This window comes from Aphis gossypii, chromosome 1 (genome assembly GCF_020184175.1).
Source record: "Aphis gossypii isolate Hap1 chromosome 1, ASM2018417v2, whole genome shotgun sequence".
Classification (NCBI taxonomy): Eukaryota; Metazoa; Arthropoda; class Insecta; order Hemiptera; family Aphididae; genus Aphis; species Aphis gossypii.
Genome location: NC_065530.1, coordinates 55,055,013 through 55,066,248, shown reverse-complemented (window position 1 = coordinate 55,066,248; position 11,236 = coordinate 55,055,013).

Genomic DNA, 11,236 nt, shown 5'->3' with positions numbered 1-11,236 from the left:
TTTATTGTAAATGTGTTTTCAGCTTACGCTGTAAATGGCTTAAGTAAACACAGTATGCAGATATTCTACGTGAATTAATGTACTTATAATGTCGAATTTATCATTTTATATTGTACACTATGTGTCAAAATAGTACAATGATTATTCAAGTCTCGCCTAACAACGCCGATCAGAATTTACCGAAGTATACTTAATCACTTAGATATATAGGTGGACCAAGAGTTACGATGTCCAATGCCCGATGATACCCATTGCTAATTAAAACGTATATATAATTATTATACTTAAACAATCTTAAACGGAACTAACTTTACATTTGTATAAGCTTGTACTAACATTTAATAGATGTACTGATCATTTATTAATAAATGTAACAGTTGCTTCTTTTTAAAGTATGTGTAATTTTACAGTACTAGCTTTTTTTATTTTTCAATTCATCGACCAAAATTTTTTTTTTTTGTTTTACCAAGAATGGATAATTTATTACGCTTCGGAATAAGTTTTAGAACTTCTTAGAAGTAAATAAACCTTAACTTATGTCCTCACAATATATTATTAATTATTGTTATATATAACATATTAACATTATAACAATATTAGATCATTAAAAATATATGATCAATATAGATATTATTAATATTATTTATATAGTTGATTTGATTTTTATTTCTGCTAATTTCAAAAAAAAAAAAAAGAAAAAAAAAAGAAACTTGATATGAATATAATATATTGTAGAACTAATCGTTTTCAATTATGTTCGATAAAGGAATGCACAAGTACTATGCATTATTCGGTTTTATATACTTGTCGGCAATACATAATTCAAGTGCTTAAGTAAATCCTTAAGATACCTGCGTTATATTCGAGCGGCATGGTCCATGTTGGCCGTCAAGTGAAGTTGAATGATTCATAGGTAGGTATACATAATACACTGCATGCATCCCTGCGTTAAGTATAACTTAAAACAAACGATTATTTATAAATATCTTAGCTACTATGTAATATTTAATTTCTTATTCTCTTTATATTTTTGTAATATTCTTGGCTAAATGTTAATTTATTTTTATTTTTTTATGATAGTTCCACAAAGTACTTAAACTTGATGTATTTTTGTAACGATTTAACTTAGATAGGTCGTAGGTAAGCACATATGTGTATTGTGTAGCCTTATGGCAGTTTATACAAACCATTAAATATTATATTTTTGTGATAAAAGTTTAAACTACGTATAATTGGTATACTTGTTCGTACAAAGTCCAAATTATAGTCTTGAAAATACGGGAATTCATATTTTTTCAATTTAAAATAGCACAAAAGTCATTTCTGTGATACAATTAGTAATAAATACGCTTTATTTCTATTTCAAGTTATTCGCGATCCTCTATGAACATCTACGACTATATTACCATTTATACTACTTTTATTTTGAACAACAATAAAAATTGTTTAATATTCTATACATCTAATATTTTAACGTTTATACATTTTATTATAGGTTTATAACTTGTGTAGAGTTATTACTCAACATTAATTTATATTTTTGTCCCGTCGTCTACATGAATAAATATCACTGAAACATCATGCCCATAACATAATTTAACATACGATATAAAATATTTCATATAATATTTTGTAATCGAGTACTTTCAAATAAATCATTTTAGATAAATTATTTGGACAGTTGAGTACTTGCAGTTATATAAAAATATATTTGCTTTTCTAGTGAAATCTGATAAAAACTTTCACCCCAAATTTTATTTTAAAATCAATTTTTTTTTATTCATCAGGTCATTTAAGTATAAGTGTATACGATCAATAACCATAATTGAAATCATAAACAATATATTAAAGGTTTAGCAATTATTTATTATTTAGAAAATTTCACTTTGTAGAATTTAAAAGTATTAAAATTGACAAATAACTTTTATGTTCACTCAATGCATAACAGTATAATTATTATTCGTGGAAGACAGAAGTTTGCACTTCTCCGATTAATACACAAACTTCAAAAGTAGTTCTTTCATAATAATAATTGTATGTTATCTCGAAAGATCAAGAGAAATTGCTATACATACGTTATACATACACACATATGTATAACCTATTTTGCTCTATAAAGTTCAAATCTAAGACCTCTATTTATGTTGTGAACAATTAGATATAATAATAAAACATTGTTTATAATCACTTGGAATAAATTACTGGATTGTTAATACAATTTGCACATAATTTAATATGGTAGGTTATTTATAATGTATATTATTTTGTACTGAACAAATCAAAATTATTATTTTATTTAATAATTGTTTAAATGAATTTAGTTGTTGGTTGAATTTTTTTTTTAATTTATTGACGAATGTGCTATTATATAATACGTCGAAAATTATTTTGATTTTTATTGCAATTGAAGGGTATATAATAATTTGTTCACGTACACATACGATTCCATAATATATAATAATATTGACCGTTTGCGATGAAAAGTTTAACAACACGTACAATACCCTGTCTAACGATCGTCTAAATAATAATAATAATAATAATATATAATTGAGATTTCTTTTTGTGTTTACCTACCTACTCGTTAATTCGGAATTTACCGAAATTAAGTTCTCTCTGAACAATATGTGTGTACGCGAGTAGAGCAGGGAAAAATTTTTCACTGTGACACTTCAATGAACTCTAAAAACCTACGAACGGATAAAAAAAAAATAATAATAAAAAGAACCGTAGTTTCCGACCGCTACCACTTCATTTCCGTCACTGACTACTGTCGCGCTCGTATTCGGCATACATATCTATATATCTGGTGAATTTGAAAAAACCTAAAGCCGACACGTGGGGACGCCTCTTAGTGGTGGGTTCAGCAGGGGCGGTGTGTGTCATTAATTTTGTAAGACCTTTTTTCGTTTTTTTTTTTTTATACTCACATACATATTATAAATTATATTACTACTTTTATTATATGCCGACGTTAAAGACAAAAACCACCGTTGAACACATACGTATACATACACACACAAATGTAATAATACGCATATACAGTCAACGTGGATGGTAGTGTTAGCCCATAAAATATATCTAAAAGCTCGTCCCGTGGTGAGTTTAGGTCGGTCGGCAGTGACAATATTGGGGCAAAAAGAGGAGGCAGAGGAAAAATATACCACCAGACAGATAAGAATTATTATCATCGCTTCTGTTGTTGGTATATTAGTGGTGGTGTAGCGGTCAGTGGTTGCGTGATGATAGTGGAGGGGACCGAGGATTTTGTACCATGAACGGCAGCATATAATAACAGGTGGTGACGGAGGAGGGGTGATAGAAGGTCGGCCACAGTGGCATCAGGGGATATACTGAGAATTCAAATCCGTTTTGGGCGGATCTTCCTTTATCGCAGTGGCATAGGATGGACGGGTAGTCGCTTCACTTTTCCTCGCACCGCGCTGTTCATCCAGTCAATTACACGGTCCACTTGGCCCCGACACCGGGCCATCGCTGGACTTCTCTTCTTTTTCGTCGTTTTTCAATTATCAGAGATTCAGGGCCCCCGGGACAAAATCGATATTAAAACGTTTTGTGTGCACCGCGTACCACGTACAGCGTAAAAAAAAAGGAAAAAGAAAAGAAAATTAGCCCAATTCAACCGAGACGTGTTTCTTGATGTGAAAATCGAAAGAGAAAACCTTTGAAAAATGTATAATAATACAGTTATTTTTTTAACCTCAGGAAGTTACTGGTCTTGGAAACCGAGTTAGGTACGTAAGAAAAAAACCAAAGCAATATTACCAACCAATCGGTCTGCTGTCGTAAAGTATAAATGCATATATAATGTTTGTGTAAATATATTTTTATTTTCGACAATGCTGAGACTTTATTCGCGATATAAAATATATTGTTTTGCTTGCATCTTTTTCTCCTTGGGTAATTTGCAAATGATTGTAATATAAATTCAAAATATTTTAATAACAATATTCTGAAAATCAATCAAATTCTATACCTTTTGTATTTATTTATATTCGTTATTGAGTATAATTGAAAATATATTAATATTAATTTTTCTCGGGTTTGACGAAGAGTGTTTTTTCTTTATTCCTACGGAACTCATCACTTCGTATTTTATAAAATTTCTTTCTGTCGATTTGCTGTTATTTATTTTATTTGCATAAAACATTTCTTAGAATTTTTAGAAATAAAAATAGAAATTATAAATTAATAAAATGTATCTATCGCTATTTTTATATACACTTTTTCTTATAATAAATTTATATATTATATAAAAGTTGTGATTTTTTTTTAGGTCATCATTTCTTATCAATTTTGACAAAAGATAAACATTTTTACATTGATTGATCTCTTATTTAAGTAGCGGTATAAAATACTATTTTGATGAATAGTGATTGTAGTTATGACGTTACACCCCACTGTATAGAGTTTGAGTTGAAACGTACCATTTTTATGAATTCATTTTGAATTTATAATGAATAGCTGACTTGGTATGATTTTATAGTTACAGGTTTTAGTGGTATTATAATATAGTAAATGTATCATTTAATATATTAGATTCATTTTTATATTACTATATAGATATTTTGATAGAAAAACTATCTTACTTCTAAAACTATGAAATATATATAAATATATATAAATAATGATAAAAAAAAAAAAAAATACTAGTTGACCTAAATTATTATTAGGTTAAATAAATTATGTTGTAATCTAAAACGGGGTTTATTAGCCACTAAAGCTAAAAAACAAGCATACATTTAAAGTTGATTTAGTTTTGAAGTTTTGTCTTACAAGATTTACAGGTATAACTTATATAAATATAATTCACTAGTTTTAAATGAGAACATATTTACATTATTATAGTGTGAGAGTTAAATCGAAAAAGTTTTACGTTAAAAAGTTTTTTGCTAAAGAATTGAAATATATGAAAAGTAAATAAGAAGTGTTTAATCCTTTTTGATTAGTTTTTATTTTAAAACCCTATTGATAGATTTCATTGTTGATCAGAATATCAAATAATAGCTTAGTATTCAACAACTAGATTTAAAATAATTGATTTACCAGAAAAACAAATATTAATATTGTAATTTACGTGAGACATAATATATATTGTAAAACAATTAACGAATAAATTAAATGAACCGTATTCGATTGTATTCCATAGTTTGTAGTTAATATAATACACTGATCTAAAATATAATTTGTTTACCTAACAATATATCTTATATGTAGTATTTATATAAATACAATTAATACATTATTTTGTTTTATATTTTATTTCTACTTCCAATTAAACTACAGCTCTATTATATAGGTAACTGCGAAATAAAAATAATTATAGTTTATGAAATAAAATTAATTAACAACTTAACTGTTATTACAAAGTTTAGTATAATTATTATATAATAAAATGCACATTAAGAACATTTAAATTTATGAAAAAAACTGTTCAAAGTTTGGGTATATTTAATTTAATTTTCGAGTTGTTTTTATTAAAGTTAAAAGAACATTTTATTATTTAAAAAAATTAATTTTGTACATATTTCAGTGCTTTATGAACAACTAATAAAACAATAATTTACGTGATCTACACAGATTAAGATTAGATTTTTTTTTATTTCAGGTCAAAAGTATAAGTTGACTTGCATTTGAATATTGATTGTTGGTATTAAAAACGTGAGTTACAAAACTCCTATTATTTTTTTTTATATATAAATATTTTTAATTCATAGATTTCGATGGTTGCCTAATATTATAGCTAATTAGGTGATATTTATTTACATAAAAAAAATAATTGTAACAACAAAACCAGTTTACACATATAAAGTATCTAAATTAAATATGAGTACCTAATAAATTAAATTATATTAAATTAATTCAACACATTTTTGTGTACATATTGTTTTCTGTCCTTTATAAAAAGTTTATTTTTTAAAATTATAACAATTTTTCAACTTTTATGAAGAGTTAATTTAAACTTATTTTCATTATAGCTTAAATAATGAAAAGTATAATATACAATTAAGTTTATCAAAAGAATTGTTGAAAAAACTCTGATTTTGAAAATAAGAAAATTAAAATTACACATATTATTGTGTAAGTACCTACTTACATAAAAATGTTGGATCTATAATATAGAGATAATATTATGATTTACCACAAAGAATTTAGTTATAAAAAAATCAGTATTATAAATTCAAAATCGATGTGTTATAATCATATAGGTAGATAGGAAAATAATATAATAAAATATATAATATAGTAGATTATGATGATATTCGATTTTATTATTATTTATATTAATATTATAATAATGGAATTCAATACCTATACTAACTACATCTAAATTATTTTATTAATCAGCTTAATTATTACTTAAAATTACATAAGCATAATTAGGTGAGGGATTGGGGGGTCGTAGCCACCCAAATATTTGGCTAGCCCACTCAAATATTATTATTATTATTTCAGATATTATCAATGTACTGCAATATATGAAAATTACATTGCACCATAATATATCTAAACTTATATAACTCAAGTAAAAGGGATTAACGTTTTATTTGAATCATTTTAATTTCTCTAAGTATTTATTTATAATTATATTCAATTGATCATATAAATATAATTTTAACGTATACCGAAAGTAAGTAAATAATAATTATGGATCAGTTAACGTTTAAAATTAATTTATAAGATCAATACTATTTATTTTTCAAAGAATTTGACTCGAAAAAATAGAATAATATTTATTTGTACAAAGTATAAGCTTGATATTAATGTTTATTTATTAAATTTGTGTATTTTAGATTTTTATTGCGACAAAGAACTATTGGTTTTATAATGATTTGTTTTTTTTTGTGTTTGGAAAGGCGAATTCATTGTACTTGAAAAAGTGCTCAAAAACTTTTCTAAAGCTTTTTTTATCGATTGCTAATTGGATACTGGTGGAACTAAATTTAGAGATATTGTTTCAGGAATTCCTCTGTAGTTTTTGATAAAATTATAAAAACTACTAACAAACTGCGAAAAAACTGCAATTTACGAATACCCACCGTAGTATAAATGAAATATTATAAAATATTGTTATGTGACATAGGTTGTTAATTTGTTATAATTTTTATTATTTATGTAAAATTAAGAATATACTTTCTTGAATATTTCCATACCAGATACCAGATACGCCAAAAGATTGATATGGTAAAAATACGATACATAGGTATACTACGGGAAAAGATATTCATGATTGAAAATGTTTTAATTAAATAATTACAATTCATGAGCGTGATATTATATTTTGTGATAAATACAAAATAATAATATGATGTGCATTGTAGATGATGCTTTCAAATAATTTAGATAAAAAAATTGTGTCGGGTTTTAATTTACATTATATCTTGTGTTGAGTTTAACAATAATATAGAATAATCGAAACTCTATGAGAAAATGAGAGATAAAAAAACGAACGGGTGCTATAATAAAGCGTATGGTTTTGAAAGCGTTGCATAGCGTGGTTCTTAAAAAAATTTTCTTTTTTTTTGTTTATAGATAAAACGTTTAGTTTTTTGTGTTTGTTCAACTATATATTGTGTTATACAGGCACTTCTAATTTACTTTTCTTTCGAAGTAGAATATACATAATATATTGAACTACTATATGGAGATAAGGAACTATGTATACTCTGTGTCTAAATTATATACTATACCTACCAGTTGTGGTATGTTAATTTTGACAGTATAAAAAAACAAGTATAACTTTACTATCAACACAACGTTCTTACTGGTGTGGTTTTTATATTTTTGAATTTTTGGGTTTATAAACCTCCGTTTTATTGCCAAACCACTAACCGTCTCTTTCAGAGCTACGTTGGATATGAATTTTATTTATTCTTTCGTATAAAATATATGACTGTCAGTACATATTGTGTGTATATATATATATATATTATAATATTTATGTAAGATGAAACGCGCAACGAGCCATTTGCACTGCTATAAGCAAATAAACTGAACGCTCGGGGTGAAAAATATAAAAGAACGATTGAGTAGAGATAACCAAAAATCAAAACATTTCTGATCATTTTTCAATTCATATTCTATTGAATTTTGATTTGTATCTGTGTGATTACTGTTATAAATATAATAATATTCAATATTTTTCTTCTTAAAAATGCCTTTACAAAAACACAAATCGGCCATTATCAGCTCGTTGCCTTATTGATCAAGTTCATAGAAATGCAATATGTATCTTAAAGTTAGTAGGTACTTACCGAATAGCCATTTATATAGCATGAAAATGTTGAACAAAACAAGTTTCAAAGAAAATACGCATGTTACCATTCCTATTCGTATAATACGGAGTATAACGTGATATCATACCTATACGTATGCAATTAAATAATGGAAAAAAATTCAGTGTGAAAAATTACTCGTGTTATCAAAATTATCTATGATCATCAACAACAGCGATATAAAGAACCGAGTGAATAAAAACAATTGCCTGTAACTACATCAAATTATTTCTATTCTAGTAAATTTATTTTTGATGAATGATTCAACGTTAAAATGTTTAACGTGTTATTACCGCTTTGTCTTAATATTATTTAAAACATATTTCAGGTCAACAATACAATTTTTTTTTGTTTACTTGTTTGTGAGACATATCGTGTCCCCGAACTCTAAACTTACTTGCCAACATTAATTCAAACTATTTACCGGATCGTCCTACTCGTTGTTTTGCTCCTTTTTTTCATCCTATACACTCAACTCCACCACCAACTGCGGACGTAAATCACCCTTTTGCATTGTACCATGCGTATCATGCGTTTAGCTAATGAGAACTCATATTTTTTTAATTTATGACCCTGAAAAGGGTTCTTGATATATTATTTATATAAAGTTTGTAATAAATCCTAATTTTATTGATTTTACCAAACAGTAAAATTAAATAATATCTATAAAATATCATATATAGTTTATGGTATATGCATTACAATAGTTTAATTTTAGATGGAATGATGTGTGTACATAATATATTATATAAGTTGAATAAATATTCAATTATTTTGATGAATAAATCAAATTTATGATTATGCTAAAAAGCTTACTTCAAGATAATACTTACATCTAATTCTTTATCATTATAGTTTTTTGGACGGTTTCTTAAAAAATAAAATATATTACTAGCAATAGTATGCATTATACGTGAACGAATACATAATAAACATTGTAATATACAATATGGTTTATTAGTTGAATAATAAAGAGAAATACAATTTTTTTTTTTATAACACTATACTAATAATAATAATATAGGTAAATATAAACATTGTAATATAATATCAATATTATGTAAAAAATATAATGTAAATTTGAGATAACATTTAAAACATTAATTAGACACAGTTAGCAGTAAGAAGAAACTTCATTATTAGCTCCATATTATAGTTTATTTGGAAATAATAATTTATAATGCGTCTGTGCGTATGTTTAAATAGTTAATTATTTATACAGACCACGAAACTTCTTAGATTTTAAAAATGTCATGTTATTTTTATTTTATATGGTCAGTATCTAATTATATTATTTAAGTATGCACATATATATTTTTCAAAGATAGATACTTTTTGAAATTTGGTAAACATTTTTGATTCAATAAGTTATTTTAAAAATGTTTAAGACATTTTTCTATTATTCTCATTGGTACATATTTATCAGAAGTCGTATACAAGTAATAAGTAATTTTAATCACAATGGTGAAAATTGGAATCATATTCAAGTAGTTCATACCTTCCGAATAATTAATGTTGAAATGTGTATTAATTGAATATCAAAGTAATTCTATTGATATTTTGTTGAGAAGGATTCTGGTAGCTGGAGAGTAAGCCTCAGCATTTGTGTCATTATTTCTAGACAACTACTAAAGAAAAATAACAATTTTCGTTGCTAAGAATTGTTTAATATTTTGATACAAAATTTGAGTTCTGAAAACGTCAAACACGTAGAATGTTTATTATATTAACATGTTTCGGGAAAAGTAGACTACCCGGAAATGTATACATTTTTCGGACATACTTCACCTACAACTATCTGATTTTGATAGGTAATAGTGTATCTAGGTAAATATATATTGCAGTGTTTTTTTGATTTATTTAGTTTTAGCATTAGTTAAATATATGTAGTATTTACTTTTTATACAATATTCAAATTATTTAACATCGCTCTTCTAATGTAATTTAGACACTGCATAATCTTATAAAAAAATTTATATTACTCACTATAATGTGTAATAAAGGCAATAGGTATATAGTTATCATAGTTAATATACATTATTTTAATATGTATAAATTGTGGACACTCCAGAAAATTTTTGAAAATACGCCACTGTTAATACACTGCATTTTATCACACAAACATTACTAACAACTTACATAATATGTCACGTATGATTGTAATATTAATGTGATTGTATAATATATTAAATTAAAAATAGGTATAAATATAATATCTCATAATTTAAAAATAATTTACTGATGATAATATTATGAGTACTAAAATTATGTTAAAAAACCAATAAAGAAACAATATATTTTATTTATTTATTTTTACAATTTATCGAGTATTAAACTCTTTTTAAATTTAAGTACATAATATTTTAATTTTAATTTAAAAACAGTATAATATTAATTCAATATTAAAATAATACAAAAAAACTAAAATTTGTTTAAAGAAATACAAAAAGTGAAATAATCTTGTCAATTATTCATTATTTAATTTAAAATATCAATAGTTTGATATAGGTATGCACTTGAATTATAAGCAGAAAAAGTGTTATATATTACTTATAGTTATTTTAGTTATTTACTATAACAGTGGAATAATTTTAGTTATTAATATAAGAGGGGAAATTTTCAACAGTCCATATAACTGATAAAACCAGTGGTTTTACTTCTCACAAGTTAATATTTTCATTTTAATTTTTATCTCAATGCTATAATTGACATTTTCGTAGTTAAATATAATAACTTGTGCAGCATTAATTTTTTCGAAAAAATTCAAGAGGAGTTAAGTATGTGTAATACCTATCTCAATGGTGTAATTTTAGATTTTTCTAAAGGGGACAAGCAAATGAAATTACAATACTAAATACAATTGATATAAGCTTCATAAGGTGACTGAAAAAGTGAAAAAATATTTAATATTATGAGACGTTCTTTAGAAATAACTTAGG